At 37.5% G+C, this 15,533-nt stretch overlaps 1 protein-coding gene across 1 annotated transcript in view; it reads left to right on the forward strand.

The window, feature by feature from the left end:
* L3MBTL4 (L3MBTL histone methyl-lysine binding protein 4) overlaps positions 1 to 15,533 on the forward strand; it is a 418,336-nt gene that overhangs the window by 107,458 nt on the left and 295,345 nt on the right. The gene's annotated exons all lie outside the window — the stretch shown is intronic.

Consider the following 15,533-nt stretch of genomic DNA (forward strand, 5'->3'; position numbering starts at 1 on the left):
ACAAATGTCTGGAAAGCTTGAGAAATGTATCAGTTATTTGGTACCAGTTCTTTGGATAAAAGATCTTATATTGGATTTCAAGTCATTCTCATCTCAGAAAAGCTCAGACCCAACAGTCCTTGAGATGGGAAGACCTCCCTGCTTTGGCAACTGACCCACCCATCATACGCCAAAGTCAAGACTTGCGTGGCCATCTCAACTCATTTTTTTCACATACCATGGGCAGTCTGTCATCAGTGCAGTTGCTTCTGCTTCTGGACTATTTATCCAGTCCATGCACTCTTTTCATCTTTTGTTCTACCATCTGAGTCCAGACTGTCATCTCTGTCATCCCTTACCTGCATGTTCCAGCTAATGTCCCACAACCTACTCTTGAGATTACCCATTCTCCACAATGCAGCCACTTTACTGTGTTCAAAACACAAGCCTGCTCCTGTTGACATCCCTATTTTTCTTTTGCTATATGAGCAAAAGGATAATATATGAGCAAATCTTTACTCAGGCCTCTGACATCTGCTGAACCTGGCACCTTCTTGTCTTCTTGGCTTCATCTCCAGCCATGTGCTCACTGATCTCTTGTGCTCTGACAGTGCTGGCTTTATTCAAGGTCCTGCTCCTGGATACCTGAACCTGCTGCACTTCCTGGCTGGAGTGTTCCCTCCCTCTTGTAGAGAAAGCTTTCTCTGATCTCCCACACTAGGCCAGACTGTCTGTTGTATGCTGTCAAGGTGCCATGTTTTATGAAATTGCTTAGTATAGTTTATAATTATATTCTGGATTATTTGATTTTTTCCCCATTAGATCTTAAAGCTTGTGAGTGAGGTGTCATGTCTCTCTTCGTTCACTGTGTGATCATAGGGCCTAGCACATAGTATTTGTTGAGTAAGTGAAGAGAGAATGCATTTGATGAGGGTGAAAGTTGGTATGGGTCAATGGAGAAGCACCTTGTTTGCTGTGTTAAGCTGGTTGGATATTGTACCATAGTTTCTTTTCTTTTTCTTTTTTAAAAAACTATTTATTTAATTTAGACAGAAGGGAAAGGAGGGAGAAAGAGGGAAACATCAATGTGTGGTTGCCTTTCACACACCACCTACTAGGGACCTGACCTGGCCCACAACCCAGGCATGTACCCTGATTGGGAATGGAATGGGCAACCCTTTGGTTTGCAGGCTGGCACTCAATCCACTTAGCCACACCAGCAGGCCTGTACCATAATTTCTAAAGAGGCTTTGAAGCTTTGGGCAGGAGACTTTTATCCTTTCTTGTGAAGAGAAAACTCCAGGGATATCCCTGGAGTAGGATGAGGCTCAGAGGGTGTAGGCAGAAGACAAACTGAGAGATCAGTGTACTACCAAGAACTGATGAGATGGGCCTGCTCATCTACTACAGAGCTGGGAGTGGCTGAGAGGAAGAGACAAATGTCAAAGATACAGGAGGTAGGAGCCACAGGATCCAGGCTGATGACAGGGGCTGGAGTAGGGATCACCGGATCCCGTATAGATACCATTCACTGACTTAGGGAACAAATGGACCACATTTGAGGGACAGTGCTAGGTCTTTGTGAGGAGATTGGGTGCCTGTGGAACTTTTGAAGGGCCTGGATCAGAAGCTGGTGAGAGGAGTCTGAGGAGCCGGTTTGGATTTGGCAGTTACCAAGTGTATGGGTCATAGATGAACTTGTGAGTACAGGGAGACCTATCTAGGGGAGCAGTTAGCAGAGGCTGAGGAAGACATCTCAGGTGGGGAGAGAAAGAGAAGCCAGCCCAAAACCAAGGAAGAGCTCTCAGAACCGTGGGAGGAGCACTGGGCAAGCAGGCCCCTTGGGGGGCGGGCATGGAGTGCTGTTCTCCACACGCCCCAGGACCTGGCGCTCTGTGCGAAGCTGGTGCTCAGAATGAATTTATCTATGTGACAGATTTTGAAGTAGAAAGATTTTTTTTCTGCAAATAAGCATGAAATTATATAAAGCCAGATTTTAGAAGTTTTTGACACTCCTATTTTAATTTTTCTATATGTTGAAAAGTAGTCTACCAAATGTAAGTCATGGTTTGCCTTTATTTTTATTTTTTTGTTACTTTTAATTATCCATAGTTGTCTTCACAGTGCTTTAGATCCTAGGAGAAATTATTTTGCTTAGATAGTTGTCATAATTAATTTTTTATAATAGCAAATGTGAATTCCGTAGTTCAGGATTTAATTTGACAAGGAAGTGGTATTTTACTGATCAGTTTTAAAACATAGAAAGGATGCTTGGGAATTGAAACCAGTTATTTAGCTTAGTGTACATTTATGGCTTATCAGGGTAATGGGCCCATGAAATAAGAAATTTATGCCAAAACTAAACCTTGGGAAATCAATTCTTTCATCTTTAGAATGATTAGCTGATTTATTAGATGCCTCCCAGCCTTAAAGCTTTATGACTGTATCTAAAACGGTTTTGGAGCATTAACATCATAAGCTTTCTGTATAAAAAATGCTTAGGCAGTGACAGGTTTTTGGTGCCATTCATATGTGCTATTAGGAATTAACTCCCTGAACATCGGCTTACAGACATGGGAAGATGTTAGCTGTGGGTGCCTTCTCTTGATTGTGTTTATAGTTTCTGTGTCATCTACAGTGACCCTCAGTTTAAATCGGGGAGAACACAGTACCTGCTGTGTGGTGACTGTTGTCCTTAGTTAATTTATTTTTTGTGGATCACTTCTTTTTTTAGGCAAATGTGATTTTTTGGTTCATTTTCACAGTTATTGGGCATTTAGAAACTTTATGTTAGTAAATTTGAAGTTAACTAAATATCATTACTTTCTTTTTCTGACATACAGTTCTGTGTTAGTTTCCTATAGCCACAGCTCAACCACTCCAACAACAGAATTATTATCTTACAGTTCTGTGGATTAGATGTCTGACGGGTTGCATGGGGCTAAAGGCAACGTGTGGGCAGGATTGCATTCTTCCTTGAGGCTCTAGGGGATGGTCTGTTTCCTTGTCCTTTCTAGCTTCTAGGAGAAACTTTCACTCCTTAGCTCATGTCCCTTTCCTCCATCTTCAAAGCCAGCAAGGTGGCATCTCTCTGGTGCTTCTTTCAGAATCACATCTTCTTCTGATTGTAGTTGGGAAAGCTTCACTACTTTTAAGGACCCCTGTGGTTACATTGGACTCTCTTGGATAATCCAAGATAACCTCCCATCTCAAGGGCTTAATATATTACATCTGCAGAATGTCTTTTGCCATATGCCATAACATAATCACAGTCTCTAGGGATTGGAATATGAACATCTTTGGGAGGCTATTATTCTGCAGACCACAAGTTCTATCTTGCAGAATCACTTTGGGCTTTCTTGCAGGAGATGGGAATTATTTTGTACCTGTTGCTAAGGGAACAGTGTCACTATTGTCCTCCTTTTGCTCATAGTTTAGGGTTTGTTAGTCATTAGATCTACAGTTATTACATTTTCTTGTTGCATTTATACACCATTATAATAATTTGAATCAGGACCAAGGGACTCTCATTGTAAAAGAGTTTTAGAGTTCTGTAGATGCTGTATGGGACTATTAGAATCTTCACTGATCACTTTGAATGCACTTTTCTAGGAATTTAATTTTATAAAGCTATTTTAGATGTTTTTATATTAAAACTTTAAACAGTGATAATTTATCTTTCAACTAATGAAACTACTCTTCAGTCCCAAAATGATCTGCTATTGAACTGAAACTCAGTCTTCCTTCCTGGATTTTAAATTTACATTCACTGAGAATGCTTACTGCTTTGAAAGGTTAGAAAATTATCAGGTTAAGATATGACTTTGGAAAAGAATTTATTTTAAAGAGTTTCAGTGTCAAGAGAAAAAACAATCTTGAATAATATTGTAAGTATGTCCATCAGTTACAGCTTAGCAGGGGATATCTTGAATAGAGAAAAATCTAAATTCTGATAGAACTAATTGAATTAGTGAAAGTAGAAGTATTACCTGGAGCTATATTATATTTAACAGATTTCATTAGATGTTTCTATGATAAATAGATGAAGAGGTCAAGGGAAATATGAATCACTTTCTGAAGAGCGTATAACCATTCTTATATAAATGAATGTTAGTTTGATGACTTACAGGGTGGTATTCATAGGTGAGGATTTTAATATCAACCCATAATTATGTGGTTCTTTTGTAAGGAATCTCAGTGATGGAAATTGTTTTCATAGATCTGCCTGCCTCACATCGGGGGAGAAATCAGATAACATTGGGAAATCTGCATATAAATGTGTTCTTTACTGTAACCTTCACCATTGCCTGAATATTTCAATATTCAGATTTTTTTTGAGATTCCTTAATTCTTTACTCTATTCTAATGACAGAACTAGGCTCACTCAGGAATCCTAGTCTTCATTCAGCCCTGTTGTTAAAGTGACCCCTTCATGTATTTGGGAATTTCTTCTTGTCTTCATTCTTCTGTGTCCACATTTGCCCATCTGAATTGATCTCAATTGAGAAATGATATGATTTTATACTTAGAAATGTCAGGAGAATAGAATTACAAGCTATTAGAATTAATGCAAGTATGTTGAGGTGGTTTGATAAAGGATAAATATAAAAAGTCATTAGTTTCATTTTCTTTATGTCAGTCATCAGCACTTACTAAATAAAAACAAAAATTCTGCACCCATAAAAGCAATAAAGTATAAAATATTTAGAATAAATTGAATAAGTGAAGGGCTTCATATGAACACAACTAGAAAATCTTATTGGTACATATGAATATCTGAAGAAATGAAAAAATATACCACAAAAATGTTAATTCTCCTCAAATTAGTATTTAATTCAATCCCAAAACAGAATCCCAACTGATTTTACTTTAAATTAGATAACAACATTTTATAGTGAAATCCCCAACTTCTGGTTGTGTAGTAATGACCTGAGACTCTGTGGAGCAGAATAAAAAAACAGAAAGCTGTGACAATGCAGTATATAAGATGGTGGTAAATAAATTCAGGTGGACAAGGCATGGGTTATTTGATAGATTATGCTTGCCAAACTGCCTATCCATATAAAAAGAAATTCTAAATGGCTTAAAGACTTAAATGTTTAAAGGAAAAAAAGATTTTATAAAAGAATTTAGACTACAGGAACTGTCTAGGTGTGAGGAAATAGTCAAGAGTAGAAACTGTATTCTATAAAGAAATGATAAATGTATCAAAATTAGTTTTTATTAAGTCTAAAATTATTTCACTTTTTTGGAGGATGTTTACCTTCAGTACATAATTTTTTTACTTGACAGTTTTGTGGCTTTTAGTGCTTCAAAGATATTTAATTGTCTTCCTGCCTCCATTTTTTTCTGATGAGAAATCAACATATATAAAAATTACAGATTCTGTCCTGCTCGTATCACCTAACTCATTTCTCTGCTTGATTTTCTCTGTAATACTTACTGCCATCTGACATCCTATGCATTTTACTTATTTTGTTTATTGTCTACCTTTGCACAGAATCTATGGTGGATAAAGGTATGGATTTTTGTTTGTTATGTTCTATTATAAGCTCCCAGCACATGGTATGCATTCAATTAAAATGTGTTGAATAAAAATAAATGAAAACTGAATGATGTGTACTCAAGACAATGTTGATTATTCTGTCTACCTTGTTCTTATAGCCCTTAGCTTATGCCGTTGGATTCTTCTTGTTGCATAATAGTTATCTGCTTCTCCATTTAGCTGCAACTTCTTAAGGGCAAAACTACCCCTATGCTTTTATGAATCATTACTACCTAACACACGGTCTGTGTCATAGAAGATCCTGTTTGCTGAGTCACTGAGCCCCTGGTTCGCATTGGTTTCCTCTGTGTTGCCATACATGACTCTTCCGTCACCATTATCTCATGGTTGTTTGAGCTTGTCACATCTGAGGATGACCATTTCCGGTACACTGCCATGTCATACCTGTGAAACTTGTTCTATCACAAGGTTGGACTTCTGTGCAGCAGGAGTCTGGCCCACACTCCAGGGCACTGGTTTTCAGACACTAGCTGCGTTAGAGTCACATGGAGGGCTTGTGAGAAGAGATTTCAGGTCCCACCCTCAGAGTATCTGAATCAGTAAGCCCGGGGTATATCCTCCAAAAGTTGCATTTCTAACAAGTTCCTAGGAGATGACCACACTTGGAAACCACCATATTAGAGCAAGTTGCTTGCACACACCCTTCTTCTCTGCTGAACTCAGATTTCCAATGTTACTTCCTTGTATTGTTCTTCTGTCAGCTCATTGCAACATCTGAGCATAGTGCAAGAAAGAGATGTTTTGTTGAATGAACTGTTGATTCACCAGATTTTGCATTCTGAAATCCTCCTCTTGATCACACCCACATAACCCTCAGTTCCTTTCACTTCTTCAAATCTTTAGAAGCTTTTGAAATGTATCATTATCTTGTATTTTAGCTTTTCCATTGCTGCTTGTTCTCGGTCAGTTATTTTCAGATGTCATATGCCTCCCAGGCTAGTTAGGGCCTCTTAAACATTTTATTTTATGTTCTCCTGGCTTAGCATCTCTCATCCACTTGGCCATCTCCTCATCAGTTCCCAGCTGTCTGCAGACTTCACCATCTGCCTCCTTTCTCAGACTGCCAAGAGCTGATGGAGAAAGTCCCTCAGTGCAAATCGCCCCTCTGCAGAATCTTCAGCTTAACTGAGTGGGCTCTTGGGACTGCTTTGTATTGTTCCTTTTTTCAGTCCTAGTTGAATTTCCATATCTCTCCCTTTCCTAGTGCTCCCAAAATAACCACTATAACCTTGGTGTTAGGGTGGTTGGTGACGGAGGCTGTGAAAAGAGAAGAAATTCACAAAGAGAAGAAAATGTAGAGAGTAAAGTTTTTATTCACTCTCCAAGAAAGAAGAGGGGCATGGTGTGGAGACATACAACGGCATTGAGGAGTTGGAACTTTGAGCTTTTATTGGATTATAATTGGATTAAAAGTGGTGTAGGGTGCTGTTGTGTGGCTCCTGGACTGTTGGGGTGTTGTAATAGGAGGCTGCTGTTGGTTCCAATGTTATCTTCTGCCTGTGGCTGTAGGGAGTGGTTAGTTCTGTTCTTGCTTTCTGGTAATGTCTAGTCCTGGGGAAATAAACTCAGAGGAAGAAAATGGCAGTCATGTTTAACAAGGTCACAGGCCTGCTGGGGAAATGGTGCCACAATAGCAAATGGGGCTGGCTTTATCCTCTCACTTGGCTCTTAGCAGATGTCCTCCTACATCATGAAGGAGATCAAGGGTACTCAGTGCAGTGTTTTCTGTCTTCTTCCCTAGCAGTCTAAAAGTCCACTGTTTTCAATCTCATTCATCACTTGCCATTTCACCTCAGGGTCTGTCCTCTATCTGTGTCCTTAAAATATTCTCTCCCCCATTCTCTAAGAGCCTCACTTCTCTATATTCATTTCCCTTAGCTGATGAACCAAAATGCCCTCTTCTTTCTGTATTTCTTTTTTAAAAAGGAAAATAAGGAAGAAAGAATTATTTTTCCTTGACTCTTTTCTCAAGCTCTCATGTTACCTGTCTGTTGCTCTTCATTTGTTAATTTCTCAAAGTGAGGGCTACTTGATTCTTCCTTTTCATGATTCACCCTTCCACTGAAATTTCTCTTTGAGGTCACAATGGCACCCCAGCTGCCAAATCCCATAGCTTCTTCTCCTGTCTTTCTCTTCTTACCCGACCTTCTTCAACACTTGATGGTGCTGATCCTCCAGCCCTTGAGAAACCTTTGCCCCTTGGCCTCCAGGTCTCTCTGTTTCCTTGGAGCACATTCCAACTCTGATTATTCCTCATGTTTCTTCCCCAGCTCCCTTACTAACCTCTAACATGGACATTCTTGTTTTGTCTTTAGTTCTTCCTCAGTGTTTCCTCCTTTGTTACCTCTTTCTGAAAAATTTGGAATTACCTTTTGTTGGATATGTATACCCAGATAATTCCAGATACCTAAAATTCAACATCTGTGAGAATAATTCTATCTTTTCTATGTCATTCTATGTTAGCTCCCTCAGTTTGCTAAATCTCTTTCTGGTTACCAAGGATTGAACTTGAAGACCACCCCATTCCCAAGCAGTTGTCTGCCAAGCAAAGTCTGTTGATTTTACTTCTGCATTGTCTCTCAGTTTTGTCCCAACTTTTCTTTAGTGAATACCCACATTATTTCTTGCCAAGACAACTGTGTTATCATTTTCAGTCTTTAGTCTTCATCTCTCACATCTGTTTCATCCTTACCTAGCACTGATTAGTAAATTCCGATGATATAATTTGCCACTCAGAAGTCTCTAGTGCTTTTCTATGCTACCAGAATAAAGATCAAACTCCTCAGGCAGGCACACTTTCAAGACCTTTCATGGTCTTGTTTGTGCCTTCTTGTACTCCAGCAGTTCAGCCTTCAGTCCATTTATCCCTGTAAGCTTTATGTTAACTAATAAGACTTTGGCATTTGCAGGAGTTCTTCCCTTTCCAGTTCCTCTTGCTTTACTCCTATTTTTCCTCCCTGTATTGCCTGCTAAATTTCTTTGTTTCAAAAAGCAATGGCCTCCAGGAAGCTTTCTCTGTTCAGAATTAATCCTTCTTCATTTGTTCCCAGGCGTGTTGTTTGGGTTTCTTACCTGGTACATATTAGAACTCTTTGCCTGCTTATTTCATTCACTAAAGCATTGAGTCCTGCCACATGTTAGGTTGGGGGTGACATTTGTCTGCACTGTGTGTCTCCCTCTTTAGAATAAATGCCATATCAGAACAAGAGTCCATTTCTCTGTCTCCTAACACTCAGTACCTGCTTTGCTAAGGGAGATGAGCAATGTGTGATTTTTAAGTTCAGTTGTACTGAAGTGAGAAGCAGCCTAAATGTGGAAATGAAAAATGTTTTAGGAAAAGTCCTTCCTGCAGTGATGTGGCAGAGTTATTAAAATGTGAGATATGGAAGTGAGTTATATTTAACGAGCTGCTGCTTTGGAGGGTTATTACCCCACAGTGATAAGTTGTTAACATTAGGAAAATTGTATCATTTCTGGTTGGTACCACAAAAGAAAGCATTATTTATATCAGAATGTTATAAAATTTGTTGGCTGCTACCACAATTGATTTTCTCACATATTCTGAGATGTTACCTGAAGGAGCGGTATGCAGTGTAACTTTTGAAATGAAGCTGAAATATTGGTGTGAAGGGTTGTTTTCCAGCTAATTGAATTAGAAGGTATTGCTTAAGGACTCATGGACATGGACAATAGTGCAGTGATTGTAGGGCGGGTATAAGGGGACTAAATGATAATGGAAAAATACAATAAAACTTTGGATAAAAAAGAAAGGTATTGTTCTGAGACATGAGATTATATGATTCTATCCTTAAGAATGATAATTTATTCATTCTTTACCCCCTGGTGTTTTTAATTTTAGTTCAGGAAATTACTAATAAATATTGTGCATTTTCCTAGAACTGGATGTTCTTATTGCCAAAGTGAGGCATTGGTCTACAGTGATTTTTTAATCTGTGCTCCCTGAGGGGACAGATTGTGGCTGAGTGGGCAGAGTGTGAAGTGGCCAGAGCACTTCCACTCTGGGGCTTCTAATATCAGGGAGGGTTCCTCATAGGATATCTTTTTAAGTAAAAATGAGGTTAAGGTTTGAAAAAATTATTGCACTAGAAAACAACTAGATCTCTTTACATAATTAAACAGCATGCTATGCTTTTTATGTTTTAGATTTTTATAAGAAGGGTTGAAAACAAAAATGCTAGTACACACACATGAAAGAGTGTTCATATAAAGAATTGAAATACAAAGTAAAGGTTTTTTTAATTAAGTTAGGTAAAATCTGTAAATCAGAACTCCAGAATTTGAAATGATAAAGCAGGATATAATTATAAATTACATAATCAAAACATCCCTCAAGATTAAGGAGTATATGGTCTGGGATATGTCCTACTCAGAGTGGGAGCTCCTTTTGCAGAGGGGATGTTGCTGTGTACTCCCATTAGGTATCATGAGTGCTTTGTAAAAGGAATACTTTGAAGAGCTATATCTCTGTGTATGTTCTGCTCTCTGTAAAAGCATGGCCTGCCTCAGGGTAGTGTGGCTATACATTCATAAAGTAATACTATATATGCACACCCTTTAGAAAATTTGTCAGTGCTGCCTTCAAGCCATCCAAACATGGAACATGCCTTTCCTTGGCTTATGTTTTGCTTAGCTTCTTTGCTTTGCCACAGTCGTAGATTTGTTTTTCTCAGTAATCGACCCTACTCCACTGCCAAGTCTACGGTTGAATTCTTTTTCTTCATACCCTGTAGCTTGGTCCATTATTTCTATAGTAGACTTCTACTGTGAATGGTCTGGTGGCAGCTCTGGCTGGGTCCACTGCCATTCTCCTCAACTACCCCCCTTTGTTGATAATTTCTGTAGGCCAATACCTGGGGTTGTAGACAAGGAAAATAATTATGGTCAATGGAGGACGCTGGTTCATGGCCATGTTTTTTTTTTTTCTAAAAGCCTACTGCACAAATGTGTCATGTCCATGGTGACATGAACTTCTGGTAGTGGTAACAGCATAGCAAAAAGCTAAGCACTTAGAAGTGATTTGTTATTATTTCCTAATGTTGCTTTGGTCAGTGAACTTGGCTTCTACCATCTTGCTTTCTTGACATTTTGCTTGAGCTGTATTGGACACATTTTCTTCCCTGTTCTTTTGCTTTCAATTTCTAGCCTTTGCTATTGCTAAGCTGATGAATAGACTAATAAATCTTAAGGTATGTGTAGAAAAATAAAGTAAAATTCAGTGAGTGGTAAAGTGTAAATGTATCATCTTGTCATTTCATCAAGCACAAATTGCTGCCTTTTGTGAAAGAAGTTGCACTTTTTGCTGATCTGCAAATTTGGCTGAAGCTAAGTAAATCAGACACTCAGGCCTGCAGATCTGTTAAGGGTCTCTTTCTTGGTTTTAGAGAAGAGGAAACACACATACCCTACCTCATATTGCTCAAAGAAAGAGATGGCCCTGCCTTTTTCCACATGGGAAGGTGTTGTATTTCTATTTTTTAAATGCCAAATCCATCTATTTTTGCAGGAGAAATGGCCCTATCGTGGTGTCTTGGAAATGTTGCACATCCCTTTCCCAATAGACTAGGTAGACAATGCTTACCTGCCGGTGATGTGAGTCTTGACAAGAATGCCCTTGATCCTTCTGGAACGTAAGAACTTGGGAGTCTCCTGAGGAGCTGCTACAGGTCATTTTTCATTTGCCTACAGACCTCCCCTAGGAGGCCATCCTGAGATGGTTTCTCATCGCCTCTGGGCTTCTGATGAGGTTGAGGCATTTTGCTTCAACTCCTGACCCACTGCCGTCTTTAGGACTGAATTGCAGGCTATGGAACAGCATAATGCAGCTTGAAATCTACTCCTCAGGAACAGGGTAGCTGAACATCCACATTACGGTATCTGGCCCTTTTGTCTCAGTGTCATTTTGTGTAAGGGACACAGGGAGCTGGCTCCTTTAGCTGCTTTTGCTGTCTGTAAGTAATAAACTGAATGTAAAAAAGGGCTGGGTTCCTGATGGGCCAAATCTGCCAGCTTTTGTCTTGCATTGCTTGACAAGTCTCATCATCTTAACCTAGATATTTTAATTTCTTTGTTTTTAATGGTTTTCATTCATATGTAAACATCTGCTTTCTTATACTAGAGTCCATATAAATTGTACTCTAACTGTGCTTCACTTATTATATACAAAAGTCATATTGTGTGATCTTCATAACCGTAATTTATTTGGCCTCTGTTTTTGTATATTTAGATTTTTTCCAAAACTTTGTGCTGTTGTAAAGGCAGCATTTGCTACTTTTGCATTTTTCTAGAATATATAATGTTAAAGTTGGAATGAATCAATCAGTATTAACATGTAATTTTTGGCTATAAATATGCATTATTGATGTAACTTCCAAAAGTTTTAGTCAAAAACTTCCAAAAGTTTCACTCATCAGTGAGTGAGCTTGTTAATTTCCCTGCAGACTTAATTTTGTGATGCTTTTAAGTGTAAAAAGTTCCTGATTTAATAGATATTTCTGTTACATCTTGGCTATGTATGCTAAAGTGAAGCAGTATTATATAGCAGGCGTACATGGGCTAGAAATGTTTAAGTCCAGACTTTTCTAGATGCATGACCTCTGTAAGCCTCAGTTTCTTAAAGTTATAAAGCAAGGTTATAAATACAATGTTGTAAAGAATAAATGGAACATACACATTGCACATATACGTGTGCGTGTGCACACAGACACAGACACAGAAACACATCCCAACCACCTACTTCGGTACCTGGCATATAATAGGTGTATATTAAGTGATGGATATTATACAATCAAATACATTTTAATATTAGTGTTTGACAGTAGAGTAATAATTGGAGCACTGTTATAGCCAGTGTGTGTAGTGAAAACAGAAGAAATTTAGGATTAACAAACCTATTCTGTGAAACAAAGGTCATGTCTGTAGCATGTCTGAGAGAACTGCATAAAAAATCAAGTAAATTTGGTACCTGAAACAGTGCTCTCTCATAATTGGTTTCTTCCCTCTAGAAAATTGAGAAATGAGTTGGGCAAAATAAATATCTTTGAATTCATTTTTAAAGTCAAAAGCACTACTCTGCCTGCTGGCCTTCCCTGTAACTCATTAAACATATACTCACGGCCAGAGATGATTATAGATAGCTCCAGGGACACAATGATGGGCACGACCCGAATCTCTTCTTTTTAGGATCTTACATTCTGATTCTGAACAACCAAAGTGGTTCATTTCAGCTAATTTAATCCTGGTGAAAAAGAATGAAACAAGCTGAAAAAAGACGAAAGGGGACAGAACACTTCCGAGTCAGTGACAGCGGAAGGGCCGTCTTCTGGCTCCAGGTGCAGGGCCGGCTTGTGTTCCCTCATCTCATTCACAGGTGCTGAACTGCTGAGTAGTTCTCTTGCTCTGCAGAAATATTTAATTCATTGAAAGTTGTTATTGTTTGATATGTTTTCTTTTCCAGATAAATTTTAAAAGGCTCACTGCATCCTTGTGGATCATAAAAGTTCTTAGATATGATTTACTTCTGGTGAAATGATAATATATGACAATTGAAAATATTAAATTGAGAAATTATATACAATTTTTTTCTACAGCTGTTGTGGAAAATGAGATATCTATATTTGCTTTAGAGCCAGTGCTGTTGTTATGTTTTTGTGAAGCATATAATTATAATGTAGTAAAACATTTATGTAAAAATAGGGATGTTGAATAATCTTACCAGATCATCTTCAGGGTTTATCAAATCGCTTTCTCTTTTTAGCAAGTAAAATATCTCATGTTGTGGTAGAAATAGCAGCAAATATTTAAGTGATATGATGGGCCAACAGACTGAGCTCTGATGAAAGTCAAAGCAAGAAAAATCCACCCATGACAATTTTGTTAGCCTTGCTTGATAATTACAATGCTTTAAAAATTATCATGCTTTAGTAAGTGTACTGCTTAGCAATAATATGTTAGTGTGTTGTGACTGATATATAGTAATAAATGTTAGGTTAATGTGCATAGTTTGTTGTGTCTATTTTAAAATTATGAGTTGACATATTATTTTTTCTCTATTACCTGACCATAACATATTCTCTTTTTTGTCAGTGATATATGTGGATACCAAAGGAAAAATGATGTATATTATTATTTACTTTTTGTCTAATAGACTAGGGACTGGGTTATATTTTTATTCCACTAGACAGCATACCTTTTGGCAAATTAAGAGGAGGTCAGAAAATGATTTTTAAATGATTAAAAGTCTACATGAACTTCTGCACAAGTTGGTGGATTTTTATATTTGTTAGTCCATCATTTTGCTTTATTGTCTTGAGAGATTTCAAATGTTTGACTTAGAAGTGTATCTTACCACCTGTCAGCACCAGTGTTAAGGCAGTTCTGACGTTTTACCATCTGTACCTTCTTCAAGAACATTTTGCAGAAAGATAAATGTTAAAAAATTTGATCAGTCTTCTCTAAGGATATGTGTATGTGTGTGAGTGTGTGACTGTGTGTGAAGGAGGTAGTTAATTAATAATCCTTATAGAGAATTCTACAACTATACAAAATAATGAATGAGGAAAGAATATTTACAGTAATCTCAGCACCCATGTGTAGCCACTGTTAAATATTTTGCTGTTTTTTTCCAATTGCTTTTGTTTTATTTTTATTTATTGATTTGAGAGAGAGAAAGAGACAGAGAGATCAATTTATTGTTCCACTTATTTATGCATTTATTGGTTGATTGTTTTATGTGTTCTGACTGAGAATTGAACCCGCAACCTTGGTGTATTAGGACAGCACTCTGACCAACTGAGCTACCCAGCCAGGGCTCCAGTTGCTTTTCTGTGCACCTGTGTTTGCCTGTGTGGACACACATATAGGCATACTTTGCACAAAGAAGGTGCCTTATAAGTATGTTGAGTAAGTGAATGTTTTAATACATATAATTTGTATTTTAAAATTTAAGATCATATTATATATACTGTTTTGTGTCCTTATCTCAATTTTTACTTATCCCAGAAAATTCTGAAGATATTTTATTTAAAAATACAGGTTTTGGTAACTTCATAATCATATACATATATATTTACTATAATTTATTTAACCTTTCTCCCATATTAGTTTTATTTTCCATTTTTGCTGTAATAATGTCATATACATTTTTACCATTAAGTTTTATCACAACTACTTTCTTAGCATGTAATAACCCTAGGGGAGGAATTACTAATGTATAGAATCTACATTTAAAAAAATTATTATTTTTGCCAGATTTTTCTTATTTAAAGATGATATTTTTCTGAATTACAAAGTTTAGGTATTTATCTAGAAAATTTGAAAAGCAGAAAACCAAAGTACAGAGAATATTGGTAAAATTTTTTATAATCCTGGCACCTAAAGATGGCTTAATTTAAGGTTTTGATTTATAGAATTTTAGTCTTTTAATTTCCATTACATATTTTACCAAAAAAAAACCATTTTATTTTCTAAACTGCTTTTATTCACTTAGTTGTGTACTGTTAATATAGCCTCCCTCTGTCTTTAAACAATACACTATAATGTAATTCCGTGGTCAGTTATTAAAACAACATTTCTCCCTGGCTGGCGTAGCTCAGTGGATTGAGCGCGGGCTGGGAACCAAAGTGTCCCAGGTTCGATTCCCAGCCAGGGTACATTCCTGAGTTGCAGGCCATAACCCCCAGCAACCGCACATTGATCTCTCTCTCTCTCTGTCTTTCTCTCTCCCACTCCCTCCCTTCCCTCCCTAAAAATAAATAAATAAAAATATTAAAAAACAACAACAACAACAACAACATTTCTATTCAATAAATTCAATTAACCCCCTCTTAGTGGATCTTTAGTTTGTTTCCAGTGTTTCATTATTATAAAGAATTCCAGGATAAAAAATCCTTGTTTTTGTCCCTTGGGCACATTTACTATAATTGTATTAAGACAAATTTCTGGAAGAATTGCTGGCTCCAGGTATATGAAT

The sequence above is a fragment of the Phyllostomus hastatus genome, unplaced genomic scaffold, assembly GCF_019186645.2.
Source record: "Phyllostomus hastatus isolate PE091 unplaced genomic scaffold, TTU_PhHast_1.1 phas_contig_80, whole genome shotgun sequence".
Classification (NCBI taxonomy): Eukaryota; Metazoa; Chordata; class Mammalia; order Chiroptera; family Phyllostomidae; genus Phyllostomus; species Phyllostomus hastatus.